Source organism: Dreissena polymorpha, chromosome 10 (genome assembly GCF_020536995.1).
Source record: "Dreissena polymorpha isolate Duluth1 chromosome 10, UMN_Dpol_1.0, whole genome shotgun sequence".
Lineage (NCBI taxonomy): Eukaryota > Metazoa > Mollusca > Bivalvia > Myida > Dreissenidae > Dreissena > Dreissena polymorpha.
Window position 1 is genome coordinate 86,857,784 of NC_068364.1, and position 16,438 is coordinate 86,874,221.

A 16,438-nucleotide genomic window follows, 5' to 3' on the forward strand; every position below is an offset into this window, starting at 1 on the left:
TTTGTTTTGTGTGGCTCATTTTTTCCGACATCCGGATTTTCAAAATAATTAACGACTCTTAATTTTCCGAGTTGCGTCATTCTGCGTAATTCTGCTTGCAAATCACACGTATTAATACCCTGATGTCGGTAAAAACACGACAGATGAATGCCATAAAGATAGTGGATCGTAACATACCCTTATTATTTTTTACTAACCAAAAAGCAAGAGTAATTATGGTAAAAGTTATATATATATATTATATAGTAACCTATAAGATGCATTTAAAATACAATTGATATTTGATTATTTTACATGTAAGAACAGTGACAACCGCTATGGAGGTAGCCTTTCATTCTAAGAATAAAGCTAAAATCTATACGCAATTTATTGCCCAGCTTAAATCAGTTGGTAATTATAAAATTTAATTGTAATATTTTATATGTGGTATACACAGATGTGTTTTGATTTTCTTGTTGAACATATTTCTGCATTCTTTAAAATATTCCACTGTTTTTTAGCAATCTGCATAGCCGTTCATAGCCTTTCATTTTTGGAAATATTAAAATGACAAAACTAACATATAAGGAAAAGCGTTGTCCTAGTGTGTTGAAACTTTAGACTATTTTTCTCAGCCGTATATGTGACTGGTCCCGGCAACTAAAATAGCAAAAGCGAGGCCATACATCCACACTTTTCAAGGTGCTTTTATTAATAAAATTCATCATCTTGGATTTTGTTTTGTCATTACTGTAATGGAATTGCGATTAATCAATGTTTCGTCAAACGTTGAGGTTTTGCGGGACAATTGAGAAATTTTGTTCAATGTTTAAAAAATTAGATTAATTAAAAACAACTGAACACCATATTAGGTTAGTTGTTGATCGTTCTTTTTTGTAAACAATGCAAAGCTTGGTACTGATGGATTTCTGCTATTGTATTGTTCTCAGTTAGCTTTATAAAATTAATGTGATATTATGTAGAGTACTGTTTGCTTGTGAAATTGGTTTTATGTACGTATACAAGTTGGTGTCTGTAGAAGTGTATAATCCAACCATAAGCTCCCTTAAGTAGACTTTTAATTCTAGCCAGTTAGATTACCTCACACTTGTTGGGCAATTCGTTGTACTTTCCGTTTAACGCATGTTATAACGGTACGAACATATTAAGCAACACTTAGAAGAAATGCTAGTTTTCAAACTTGTACTCGCCTCCCTTCTGCATAATATTTTGGAAAACAACTCCCTTTATAGCCTTTATGAAATGGCCATTGGTATCCCCGACGGCATACATTTCGATTATTCGAAGGCTTGTCCGTTAATGAATTCAGTCCATTCAAACCTAGTGTATCTCTCTCATATTTATTGTAGCCGTTGAGTACATCCGGGCAGTGCGACGCCTCATAGACATGATTGATTGCGACGACTTGGTGATTTGTATTGCATTAACAGGACCCAGACAATACACAATGGCAGTTCATATTCAATACCAAAGATTATACGTAAGACCTAGCAAGTCATGTCCGTATACACCGTATGAGGTAATTGGGGTGGAGAGACTATTGGAAACAGACTACCATTCTACGTATTTGCTCGTCCTTCCGTTTGCATGTCTTGAGATACACTATCATATAATTAAAAACATTAAGAGACTTGACGGAAATGAGCCGTACAAGTACAAGTCCCAAGTACCAGATGACGTCAATTTCGCAACAAAAAAACGTTCCTGTCAATTTGCATTCTACATGACGAAGATTCAATATATTTTACCATTTTAGACCAGTTAGAAGTTAACATCGTTTCATGCCATAAAATGGATAAGACCGCATAGTCTCTAACAACTGCGAATTGTTCGAAGCCATAGTCCGTTCAATTGATATCTTCAATGAAGAATCACCTTTTGGTTTTGGTGTTCAAGATGGGAACGACTGTGAATTCTTTTTTATTTATAAACTGAATATACATTTCAGCAACTCAGAAATGACGATAAGGCGCAATCTGTTTGACCGTGAGCTTATTTTCATTTGCAAATATAATATAATTAATATATATTTCTGTAAGCCTTTGGAATACAACAACGACTATTCTAAGAGTTTTGAATTTTCTGCATATGTTTTGTCTTAACAAACATACTTCGTATTATTGTATTAATGTGCTGTGCATAAACATAACCAAACGGTCTTTATTAAGGCATAAACAGTGCACAGGTTGATACACATTTTCAAGGAGGAACGAAAATGTATTTGGATGTATTGTCGAAGTACTTGGTTTTAATGTTCATGAGATACTTTCCAAGCAGACGCTTATGATGCATTTCTTCGAACATAATTAAAAAATCGATGTGTCTATGTCAAGTTTTCGAAGTTTAAACATTGAAATGAAGCATTTTCTTTGTTATATCTGGTCATTTATTCATTTGTGAGCTATCAGCTTTTTTTGCTTATAAACGCGATAAACGTGTCTTACGCTGTTTGGACTTGGATAACAATGTGTTAGTATTTATGTTTGATCGTGTGTAATTCCAACCAACGAGCACACTAGTTTAAATTTAACTTTGTTCAATATACAACATTCATATAGTGTTTCTGTTTACGATATTCAATAATTCTCAGAACAGCAACTGTAAGGGGAGCTTTATGAAAGTATATCGTGCAATTAGCTTTCGTTTTTAATAATACACACTTTATTCAATACACAAAAAGCTTTCAGCAAAAGCGCTTATTTTGACACATATGATTGCAGGTTCTTGACCGGCACATATGTAAATCATTAAATACATCCAGTGACGGCTAGGAATGTCCATTGGGATCGATACCATAGAAAGATGCAACCGAAATATATATATATATTATCATTGAAGACATAGGAATCAAGGCTAAATATTCTTTTTATGTTTCTTATGTCCCCAGTATATTCTGGGGGACATTTTGTTTTTGCCTGTCTGTTGGTTTGTTTGTTGGTTTGTTGTGCGTAAAACTGTAATATTTGCCATAACTTATGCAATATTGCAGATAGCAACTTCATATTTGGCATGCATTTGTATCTCATGGAGCTTCACATTTTGAGTGGTGAAAGGTCAAGGTCATCCTTCAAGGTCAAGAGTCAAATATATTGGGGGTCAAAGTTTTTCACAAACACATCTCGTTTTAATTATTAGAGATGATTCGAATACTGAACCAATAATTGAATATAAGTTTTCATTATCCCAAAATATTCGAATATTCGATTTTTAAGCATAAGATGAAACTGTCTGGATTTACGAACTTAAGAAATAAAATACTGATTGCCACAACTGCCAATAATAATCCATCTTATATGCATTTTTTAAAAGGGGCGGTACTGTAAACGTTAATTGATTGTTATTATCGTCATTTGTCACTTAATAAATTTTGATTCCTTAAGATATACGCAATTTCCGGGAAACTTGTGACCATAATCCTGTTTTATTTCAATACTAAGCTAAATAGCATGCCTTCGTCTTATCACTTGAGCGCATGAAATAATTCAGGCTCAAGATGGTGGCTGATTTCTATAACTTGATAGTAATTAGAATCGAAATGTTAAATGTAGCTTGAGCATGTAGCTAGTTTATTAAGGGAAACAACTTGAACCTTTCGAATTGCCTCTGTTCTCTCACTTGAGAGATGAATTCGAAATAGCATGTACATTATTTGGAGCAATAGATTTAAGACAGTGTATAGACAAATTTGCAAACTAACATAAATATCCACTTATAACACTACTTCTCAGCGGATATCCTACCATATGTTTATCAGCATCTCGTCAATTGATGGCATCTGTTAACCAAACACTGACTCATGCACGAACATCGTCTGCACAAATTAGTCTTTGTACTTCACTGCCCTTTAAAGTATTACAAACAAGCAGTCTGCCAGGCCGGATACCATGTGCATTTGGGTCATGATTTAATAGATAAAACAAGTTTCATTGAATAAATGTAATCACTTTTGTGCAGTCTGTTAAACGGATGTTTCGTAGGTAAGGTGTTTTGATAATAACTTAGGTAATTTACTTTTTAAATGTTATAAACTTGAGTAAGTTTGAAATGCGTATAATGACACGTTTACTGTAGAAAGTTAGCAAATGTGTACTAACCTTGAATGATTATTAATTCCTTTTGTAGTAGTATGTGCTTTATTCAAACATATTACGCATTGGCGTTATTTGTGTATACAATTTATATAATATATTAAGAATGAATTTACTCGGGTTGTTATGAATACAGATACGTTCACTTGGCAATGCTTAAAAAACAGTCTTAATATAGGTTTAATTACAGGTTTATATTATTATTATAAAACTTATGTTCGAAGAGCGAAATGAATCATTCTCAATCTTCAATGCTTACTCGTGTCATTTGTTTAGTATATATATTCATTGATTGTAAATGGATTGTTTTCACGTTTTCATACGTAACAACGAGTGTTACCTGCTACTGCATAATATGATATTCATAAGTAAATATTAGGCATTTGATATTGTTTTCATACTAAGCGTTATGAGAGATTGTTTCATTACTAGCACAATTCATTTTCGTACTTAAACATCTGCCAATCGAAAGAAAGCACTCCAACAGTTTTAGTTATGTGTCTGAGTAATTCGTCTTACTGGTAAACCACATATAACATGTATGCATTTAAAAAATATTATTGCGATGTATTCCTCTGTTTCGTGATTGTGTTTTATTGAAACAAATGTGAGTATTTTGGAGTACAATGATGCATGCAAATTTAAAATTAACTAATGCAAAAGGCTTAAAATTGTGTTTTGGACAGCCCCAATGATGAATCTACAGAATGTTACTATAAGTGAGTGCTTCTTTTTTAAAGAAACGATATTTCTACACAATAGTATGCAAAATACTTGATTTCCACACACAATTAATGTGAGAGCATGGTTTGAAAACGTTAATAAATACAAGTTGAAAAATGAGTATGCTGGTGAACACAATATATATTATTACCATAACTACCGTCTTTTTGAGATCTAAGACCGTTGTTGTTTTTGACAATAATTGCTAGAATAATCACACCATTATGTTTAATAATTTGACATAAACTATGCGCTAGCGATTATAGAAATTAACATCTTATACATGTATTTGATTAATTCTGTCAAAAGTCTGCGGTCAAAACTATCTTATGCACATACATTTTTCATCAAATGCCACTCCAATACCCATTTTTATGTCCCCTGGTATATACTGGGGGACATATTGTTTTTGCCCTGTCTGTTGGTTTGTTGGTTGCTTTGTTGGTTTGATGGTTTGTTGGTTCTTTCAACTTTAACATTTGCCAAAGCGTTTGCAATATTGAAGATAGCAACTTCATATTTGGCATGAATGTATATCTCATATCGCTTCACATTTTGAGTGGTGAAATTTCAAGGTCATCCTTCAAGGTCAAAGTTCAAATACATGGGGGGGGGACATAGTGTTTAACAAACACATCTTGTTTGACTTAAAACAACCATTTCGGCCAAAATTTTAAAGTAAATATTTAGCTGCGCTATCTGACATGCTGGATAGCATGTTTGCAAGGTGTCTTCCAGCCACCAGCAATATGTTAAGGCTTACGCGCGAACAAATCGGAATAAAATAGGAACCAAACTATACAGATGTTTAAGTTTGCATGCTGGTTAATATGTCATCCTTTGATCACCAAACGTTATCAGTCTCATGCGGCAAATATAAAACAGATGTAACTGAAATGGCCATAACTCCGTTGATTTAAAAACACCAAGCATAATATTTAGGTGCGCAAGACCACACGCTTTTTAATATTGGGCCCGCAATATAGTTACGCCTGACACAATTATCAGAGGGACGAAATGACCGACGAAAGGAAGGGCGAGGGCAAATCTAAATACCGCCATCAGAAAGAAGAGGCAGAACGTGGCTGAATACAAATAAAACAATTTATTCAAAAACATACTTTATACAACTTTGAAGGAGTTATTCCGTCTAATTGTCTTCCTTGTCTGCATTTTGTTCGCACTAATGTCCTCTTTAGTAGGTCACATTCGGGTGTCTAACGAAATTACAAGTTATTGTTTATCTGGGTTTATCAACCAAAAGCCATCATGACTCTCTTGTTATTGTATAATAATGAAGACGCTGGTTATGCTTTTATTTCAGATCTCTTTTAGTATAACCGTAGAACCAGTGGATAGTTATTCGCAGTTTACGTGAACGACGGTACTTTGGAATGGTAACACATAGCACCAAATTCAAAGACAAACATAATCAGTATTTATTATTTTGTAGCAAACGACTCCGAGGTTTTAAGGGTCATTATCTCATGTTTATAAACTTGCAAATCTACTTTGTTATTTTTGAGAACAAATCTGCATATATAATATGCCAATCGATACGTTTTATTAGCTCATCTATTGTTTTAAACAATTATGAGCTATTGTCATCACCTGAGCTTCAGTGTCGGAGTAAGGTTAAGTTTTGTGTTTAGGTTAAGTTTTGTGTTAAGGCCCACTTTTCTCATAAAGTATCAAAGCTATTGCATTCAAACTTGGCACACTTACTTACTATCATGAGGGGCCTGGGCAGGGCCCTTTTTATTATTAGAAAATTAAATATGTTGTTAAGTTTTGTGTTAAGGTCCATTTAATTCCTAAAGTATCAAAGCTATTGCTTTCATATTTGCAACACTTACTAACTATCATAAGGCGACTGAACAGGCAAATTTATGTAACTCTGACTGGCATTTCGACAGAATTATGGCTCCTTTTATACTAAGAAAATTGAAACATTTGTTACGGTTTGTGATTAGGTCCACTTTATTCCTTAAGTATCAATGATATTGCTTTCGTACTTGCAACACTTACTAACTATCATAAGGGGACTGTGCAGGCAAAGTAATGTAACTTTGACTGGCATTTTCACAGAAATATGGCCCCTTTTATACTTAGAAAATCGAAAATGTTGGTAAGTTTTGTGTTAAGGTCCATTTTTCTAAAGTTTCAATGCTGTTGCATTCAAACTTGCTACACTTACATACTATCATTAGGGGACTAGGCAGGCAAAGTTATATAACTCTGGCTGGCATTTTCATGGAATCAATACTTTCTTACTATTATGAGGGAACTGTACCTTGAAATTTGAATTTGACCTTGACTAAATATTTCTAAGGTTAGTAACACTAACAAGGTTTGCTATGTTTGTTTCACAGGGCAGCATAGTCAGTATCATAGCGACATGGTTTTCTGGGCGTATTCATGACCTACAGCTTCGCAGAAGACAGGTGGGTTACACGTAGAGTCTGGTGTGACTTCCTTCTTTATGCTGATTTTCTCATAAAGTATCAATGCTGTTTCATTCAAACTTGCTACACTTACATTCTGTCATGAGGGGCCTGGGCAGGGCCCTTTTTATTATTAGAAAATTAAAAATGTGTTAAGTTTGTGTTTAGGTCCATTTATTCCTTAAGAATCATGGCTATTGCTTTCATACTTGCAACGCTAACTAACAATCATTAGGCGAGTGAACAGGCAAAGTTATGTAACTCTGACTGGCATTTCGACAGAATTATGGCCCCTTTTATACTTAGAAAATTGAAACATTTGTTACGGTTTGTGTTTAGGTCCACTTTATTCCTTTAGTATTAAAGATATTGCTTTCGTACTTGCAACACTTACTAACTATCATTAGGGGACTGTGCAGGCAAAGTAATGTAACTTTGACTGGCATTTTCACAGAAATATGGCCCCTTTTATACTTAGAAAATCGAAAATGTTGGTAAGTTTTGTGTTAAGGTCCATTTTTCTAAAGTTTCAATGCTGTTGCATTCAAACTTGCTACACTTACATACTATCATTAGGGCACTAGGCAGGCAAAGTTATATAACTCTGGCTGGCATTTTCATGGAATCAATACTTTTTTACTATTATGAGGGAACTGTACCTTGAAAGTTGAATTTGACCTTGACTAAATATTTCTAAGGTTAGTAACACTAACAAGGTTTGCTATGTTTGTTTCACAGGGCAGGATAGACAGTATCATAGCACACATACCACAGACTCGCAGAAGACAGGTTTGTTACACGTAGAGTCTGATGTGACTTCCTTCTTTATGCTGATTTTCTGTGAAATTACATGCCAATGGCCTGTATGGCTCTGTGTTCGGTTCTTGAACTTTTGTTCAACTCTTGCCTCTTGGGGAAAAAACTGTTGGCACTGTTAATAACTATTTTATCAGTAAAAAAATAAAATGTAAAGATGTTTAAAATAAAAAAGACTGGTGAGGTTTTTTGGCATCTTGTAATTTGATGCAAGTACACTTTTTGCATATGTCTAACATGCCGTGGACTTGAGATGCTTCTAAAAATATTGTTTTTATGCTAAACTTGTATATAAGGTCCTTATGTGTTGGCCTTTAATCAATTCTTAACATCTTATTAGCTTCTAAGAAATTTAAATAAATATTGCTGATGATAGATGTTTATAACATTGTCTAAAAAACAATATAAATGAGGTAGTCTCTGTAAAAAAAATTGTCCCAAATAAGCATATGCAGTCCATACCAGCAAATCAAGGACAACACTTTCGGCTTTTATTGGTATTGCTTGAAGAGTATCTCCTCTGAGCAAAAATCCATTTAAGGCGGAAAGTGTCATCCCTGATCAGATTGTGCGGACTGCACATGCTTTTTTGGGAAACCAATTTACGCACATGCCTTTCGCCTTATTTTCCAGAGCTCAAGTGTTTCATAATTATTTTATTAGCTCATCTATTTTTTGAAAAAAAAAGCTCTTGTTATCACCTGTGCGTCGGCATCGGCGTCGGTGTTCAGTTAATTTTTGTGTTTTGATACACTTTTTTCATAAAGTATCAAAGCTATTGCATTCAAACTCTATACACTTACTTACTATCATGAAGGGACTGGGCAGGCAAAATTTGATAACTTTTGCTGGCATTTTGACACAATTATGTGCTCTTTTTATACTTAAACAATTAAAAATTTGGTTAAATTTTGTGTTAAGGTCCACTTCATTCCTAAAGTATCAAAGCTATTGCTTTTATACTTGCAACTCTTACTAACTATCCTAAGGGGACTTTGCAGGCAAAGTTATGTTACTCTGACTGGCATTTGAACAGAATTATTATTATTATTATAAATCAATAATTAATAATTGACATGACGCCTTATCTATGATCGCTCCGCCCACTAGAATTGATCCACCAATCAGCGATCGATTAATCGGGCGCACTCGTTAGCAACGACCTGTCCGCCATTTTCTAGACAAGCTACATAAAAAAAATTATTTAGGTTCACTTTGATTCCGAGTTTCTTTTGTTCTCCTCTTAAAAAACGATTAAAAATGGTTAAACGGTGTCAATGGGGATTATGTAACTCGGACAATCGATATTCTGACAGATTAGTTGGTGACATTGAATTTATTTCGTTTCCAAAGCCGAACAAAGATCTTGAGAAGTGTAAGAGATGGATAAAGGCATGCGCGAGTGGAAGCTTCAAGAATTACCGAGATCCCCTTTATAGAACATTAATTTATTTCACAAACTTGAAATGTCATATAAGCAATAACTAAGCATTATTTTATATTTATTATGTCACGTGTGCATGTAAAATAATTGAGAATTTTGGTACCCAATTCGTGTAACTTTACGAAATCTCCGTTCAAAATCGCGTTTCTGTGTGTGTCAGAAACAAGTGTAAACCATTTTGTTATTATTTTAATAAAGACGTATCGATAAATGCTATTGTAAAAGAGTTATTATTACTGATATTAGTTAACCAATAAATGCGGTAACTTCGGGGAAGTCGGTACCTGCGGGAGCGTCTGATATTGGTAGCCTTATTAATTTATAATAGCCTGACCGTATTCCATTTCGTACAACGCTAATTTATATCAGACAATGTCCAAACTTACTGTGTTGATAAATGCCCTATAAGCAATGTTTAATATGATTTATATCACTTTTATACGCAATAACATGTGGGATTGAGGAACCCACCCGGCGTCAGAAAGCGCGTAAAATTTCACCGAATTCCCAGTTATAAATCGATATTTCGTGTCAAATACACGGGTAGGGGGGAATATTTCGGTAATAATTTTGTAAATAACACGGGTAAATACCGGTGAAGTGTTAATTTATTGCAAATACCACCATTACACGTAATAACGGGTTCGATTTCGGTAAGCGCGCAAGCGTTTAAAAGCGTGTTTAATGTACCGATTTACCCGTTATTAATAACTGATGTTCTCTTTAATCGTATATTTTTTGCATTTGCAGAATAACTAAATGGCATCAACCCCCCTTACAAGTGTAATATGGTGTTAAACAAGTCCATAAAATCATCCGGAATATCGCGTAAATCTATATGCAGTCTTTAGGCAAAGAAGCCATATTTGTGTTAGCTTGTCTAGGTTTTCTTCCCGCTGAGCCACGTGATTAAGTGGGCGGAGCGATCACTGATAAGGCGTCATGTCAATTAATAATAATAATAATAATAACAATTTTAACAGAATTATGGTCCCTTTATTCTTAGAAAATTGAAAAATTAGTAAAGGTTTGTGTATTGGTCCATTTTACTCCTAAAGTATCATAGCTTTTGCTTTCAGACTTCAAAACTAACTATTATAAGGGGACTGTAGAGGACAAGTTGCATAACTCTTTTTTTACTTAGTAACTTTAAATATTTAGTTATATTTTGTGTTTAGATCCTCTTTACTTCTAAAGTATTATTAAGTATTGCTAAAATTGCCATAACTTCTTTATTGATGATCAGATTGTATTCATACTTTGACAAATCAACACTTACCTGACAAACCACAATAGACTCCACCAAAATGATCCCCCAAGCCCCACCCCAGAATATCTCTCCCCCCTCAAAAAAAATGTTTTTTTCCAATTTTTCTTATTTTCGAAAGATCATCTAATAAATAACTACACCCTCACACTATACCCCCTCTCAACCCCCAACCCCGCCCCGCAATTTTTTTTTGAAACATGGGTAAACCAACACAAATGTTTATTTATATTATTTTATTTTTGAAAGACCGTCCATTAATCTCACCCAAAAATCGCCCCCCCCCCCCCCAAAAAAAAAAAACAAACTGTTTTCAATTTTTTTCTTATTTTGAAAGATTATGTAATAAATGACCATGTCAATGATTGAAGTACTGAGATAGGTCCCTTCACCTTTAAAAAGAAAAATAGATTAGCGGTCTGCCCCGCTAGGCGATGCTCTTGTTTAAATCTAGGACTATCTACATATCTACTTACAAAGCAATACAAAAAATAAAACAACAACAAAAGAGCATAACTGCAGTGATAAGTATATCTCGCAAATTGACATGAGCTTGACACATATGCTTTGTTTATCTAAATACCAATTTTAGGGACAGACTTAGTTTTATAACATTGAAGAACAATGCGAAACTGAGTATTCTTAGATGCAGCCCGCGCATCCTGTCATATAGTATTGTTTGTAGTCTATACATTAAGTGTATTTAAGGCAATGTGTCGGTTCAATGTTGATTTATTTTTATTAGCTCACCTGAGCACAATGTGCTCATGGTGAGCTTTTGTGATCGCCGTTTTCCGTCGTCCGTTGTGCGGCGTCACTATTTTCCTTGTTAACACTCTAGATGCCACATGTATTGTCCAATCTTAATGAAATTTTGTCAGAAGATTGGTCTATTTGATATCTTGGATGAGTTTGAAAATGATAACGTTTGCTTGAAAAAAAATGGCTGCCAAGGTGCGGGGCATTTTTACATATATGGCTATGTATGACTATAGTAAAACCTTGTTAACCCTCTTAAGGCCACATTTATCGTCGGAACTTCTTGAAACTTGGTCAGTAGATTCAACCCAATTATATCTTGGAAGAGTACGAAAATGATGCCAGTTTTTTATAACAATATGGTCGCCAGGGAGCGGGGCATTTTTTCTTATATGACAATAGTAAAACCTTGTTAACACTTTAGAGGCCACATTTATTTTCCGATCATAATGGAACTTCGTCAGAAAATAAGTCCCATTGATTTCTTGGAAAGGTTCGAAGATGGTTCCGGTTGTTTTTAAAACATGGCCACAAGTGGGGCGGAGCATTTTTCCTGATATGGCTATATATTGCTTTAAGAAAAACCTTGTAAACACTCTAGAGGCCACATTTATTTCCCTCTATTAATGAAACTGGGTAAGAAGATTTGTCTCAATGATATCTTGGATTAGTTTGAAAATGGTTCCCGTTGGTTGAAAAACATGGCCGCCAAGGGGGCGGGGCATTTTCCTTATATAGCTATACTTAAATCTTGTTAACACTGTAAAGGCCACATTTATTGTCCAATCTTCATGAAATTTGGTAAGAAGATTGGTCTAAATGATATCTTGGATGATTTCGAAAATGGTTACGTTTGCTTGGAAAACATGGCTGCCAAGGGGCCGGGATGTTTTCCTTAAATCTATATATGGCTATAGTAAAACCTTGTTAACCCTCTAGACACCACATTTATTGTCGGATCTTCTTGAAACTTGGTTCGAAGAATAATCCCAATAATATCTTGGACGAGTACCAAAATGATGACAGTTAGTTAAAAAATACATCCGCTAGTAGGCGGGGCATTAATCCTTATATGGCTTTAGTAAAACCTTGTTAACACATAAGAGGCAACAATTTAATTTCCGATCATCAGAAGATTTTTTCCAATAATATCTTGGACAAGTTCGAAAATGATTCCGGTTGGTTGAAAGACATGGCCACCAAGGAGGCAGGGCATTTTTATCTCACCTGAGCATAATGTGCTCATGGTGAGCTTTTGCGATCGCCTTTGTTTCGCCTTGGCCACCGGGAAGCGGCGTAAATAGATGACTTTTTAACACACTAGAGCCTATATTTATTGTTCAATCTTCATGAAATATGTTCAGGTGATTGGTCTTTATGATATATTGGGTGATTTCGAAAATGGTTATGTTTGCTTGAAAAACACGGATGCCAAGGTGTGGTGCATTTATCCGCATATGGCTATTTATGGCTAAGTAAAACATTGGTAACACTCTAGAGGCCATATTTATTCAATCTATAAGAAACTTGGTCACAAGATTCATCCCAATAATATCTTGGAAGAGTTTGAAAATGATGCCAGTTGGTTGAAAAACATGGCCGCCAGGGAGCGGGGCATTTTTCTTTATATGGCTATAGTCAAACCTTGTCTACACTCTAGAGGCCACATTTACTTTCCAATCATCATAAAACTTGGTCTGAAGATTTTTCCCAATGATATCTTGGACCAGTTTAAAATGGTTCCGGTTGCTTTGAAAACATGGCCACCAGGAGCGGGGAACTTTTTCTTTTATGGCCATTTATTGTTTTTATTAGTAAATATTGTTAACACTCTAGAGGCCACATTTAGTGTCTAATCTTCATGAAACTTAATCAGAAGTTTTGTCCAAGTGATATATTGGAATAGTTTGAAAATGGTTCCGGTTGGTTGAAAACATGGCCACTAAGGGGGCGGGGCATTTTTCCTTATATATCTATAGTAAAACCTTGTTAACACTTTAGAGGCCACATTTATAGTCCGATCATTATGAAACTTGGTCAGAAGATTTGTCCCAATAATACCTTGGACATGTTTGAAAATGGTTCCGGTTGCATGAAAAACATGGCCACCAGGGATCGGGGCATTTATTTCTTATATGGCTACGTATGGCTTTTGTAAACACTCTGAGGTCGCATTTATCGTTCGATCTTCATAAATCTTTGTCAGAAGATTCATCCTAATTATATCTTGGACAAGTTTGAAAATGGTTTGGGTTGGTTGAAAAACATGGCCACCAGGGAGCGGGCATGTTTCCAATTTTAATGTAATGGTATTTATTTCGCAGAAAATAAATTAAGGGAAAAAAAAAGGTTTCATAGCTTGAATTGTTTAAATTCCAATCATGAATGCACACTTAATTACTCCAACTGACCCTTATCAGCTGCCTGATCATAAATCAATACACATCTCTGAAGGAACCTTGTTGTTTTATTTTTAGATCAGATACTTGATACCTTGTTCTTCTATTTCTTTGATGTGAAGCACCATATATAAGAAAGGATATAATTTTTGAGGCACACAGTTTATTGATGACGTCTGAATTTTGTATGTGTGATTATCACAGATTTCTGTTTTAAAACGGATTTATTGATAATTGAAAGGTGAGTCTGAAAATAGTTCTTGTTTGTTTAAAAACAAGGCTCTCAAGGGGGGTGTTTATAGTGAAGCATTGTGAATACTTTTAGTAACATTTTTAGTTCAATATGAATGACACTTGCTGAGTAAAAATGTTGTTATAATATCCTGATTTAGTTTACTCAATTAGTTTTAATAATATCATCTTCAAACATGGTGACAATCTTTATGAGCATAATATGTTTTGCTCATGGTGAACATTTGTGATTACCTTTTGCCATTTGTATGTCTTCCGTTGTGCGTGGGTTAGGGTAAGGGTTGTGCGTCATGCATATTTGCCCTTTTAACACTGTAGAGGCCATATTTATTGTCGGATCTTTAAGCAATTTTGTCAGAAGATTTGTCCCAATTATATCTTGGACGAGTTCAGAAATGATTCAGATCTGTTGAAAAACATGGCCGCCAGGGGGGGCCTTTTTTGTTCATTATTCATGAAACTTGGTAAGAACATTTATTCCATTGATATCTTGGGTTGCAAACAACAGGACATTTCTTTTTATCGCAGGTGAGCGACTCTGGGCCTTTCAGACCCAATTGTATATTTTACAGGCCCTATTATTTATCACAAATTTAGTGGAACATTTAAATCTAGTTATTATCCTCTCCTCTTTCTCCATTAAATTATGTTAAATTTGTAAACACCATATTATGCCTTATTACGACAACATGTGTTGCAATAAATGTGATTAAATTATTACATATGAGCGATTCTTCCACTTCCATGTTTATTAAATGGAGCCTATGTTTAAAGTTGAACATGTAATTTGCACTAGTACACTTACCAATGTAGTAAACATAATTTGAAGATCATTCTTTTTAGGCTTTAGACAACATGCTCTGGAATATCATCTTTGTAAGCTATAATGACCACCAGGATGGAAGGAGATATTATCGAGGTACGCCGCGTTTGGCTAGGCTAATAGATGACGTTGGAAGAGATGAACCTATTACAAGCGTACGGTTATTTAGAGAAATAGAAGATCCTGCTGTTAGAGAAATATTTGATGATGATCATTGTTTTATCGTATTTGAAACAATTACATTATTCTATTCTATCGAAAAGAAATTAATGAGAATTAATAATATAGAACAACCACCAACGATAATAATGCAACGGAGTGCCAACCAACGCGACGTTACACATTATTGTAACCAACAAATGCGACCTAACGAACCAGTCGTACTGCGTATGCAAAACACCGATAATCTAAGCGTTTATGCTCTAATCGAGTTGCTATATATAACAGGTGCATGGGGCACGAGGAACCAACGATTTGCAGCTTATCTATTCGAACATGTAATCCTACTGCCACTTGTGCTAATTGATGATCATCCTGATGATTTTGATGATAATGATGATGTCGGTTAAAAACATAATTTACAATTCAATTGTTAAGCTGTGGAAGTGGTGTTTATGACATTTCAAAATGTACTTAGATTTCGGAATTTTCTTATAACATGTTTGCGTATGTGCTATGCTTAATAGTGTTCGATTATACCAGTTGTATATAATTGTTCTCTTTTCCGTTAAAGAGCAATAAATTGTATGTACACGAGAATGTCGATATTTTAGTTAATTTATTGTTCTTGTTATGCGTATGGGTGAAGATGCATTTTGGCTTACCTATCAAAGCTGTAAGTGAAAGCCCTGGTTATATAGATATCGAAAAATAACTATGTGCTCTATTATTTGTGCAAACGCGTGTTCCTAACAGTTTGAAATGTTTACCTTTAAAAAAAAGCGTAACAGACACTGTTTGATGTTCTTTCTTCTCAAATAAAATAAACATACGGTTGCATTTACTGAATATTGCATGTCAGTCAGTGGCACTGCATTCGTCCACAATAAGATTGTTCGCTACATTTAAGTAGTAAATCATTGACTTCCACTCAGCGCTGTCTTTCGGGACTCTATGGGGGAAGGAATGAATATATTTCTATAGAAAACCGTATATTTCTCTTACAAAATGCATTATGTTTAATAAGCCAACCACCTGGGAAGAAAACACAAACTAAAAAGTCAGACTGTATACAGGTAGGCAATAACGCAGTGATATTTATTAACATAAATTGTGCTTATAATACGGTCAATGTATACTATTTCTTGTTTAGAATTACTTGTTATATAATAAATTTAATTTCTATTATACTTTGAGGAACCCGAATTTTGTACAAAGTATACCATTAACGTGGTTGTTTGTAGTACCGATGTTTCCTACAACC

General features: G+C 34.6%; 1 long non-coding RNA gene across 1 annotated transcript; it reads left to right on the forward strand.

Annotated features, from left to right (window-relative positions):
• The first annotated feature begins 3,818 nt into the window (after window positions 1–3,818).
• LOC127847575 (uncharacterized) lies at window positions 3,819–15,774 on the forward strand. The gene is made up of 4 exons (XR_008034040.1): window positions 3,819–3,977; window positions 7,184–7,255; window positions 7,994–8,044; window positions 15,036–15,774. It is a non-coding gene; the product is annotated as an uncharacterized LOC127847575 (long non-coding RNA).
• The last annotated feature ends 664 nt before the right edge of the window (window positions 15,775–16,438 follow it).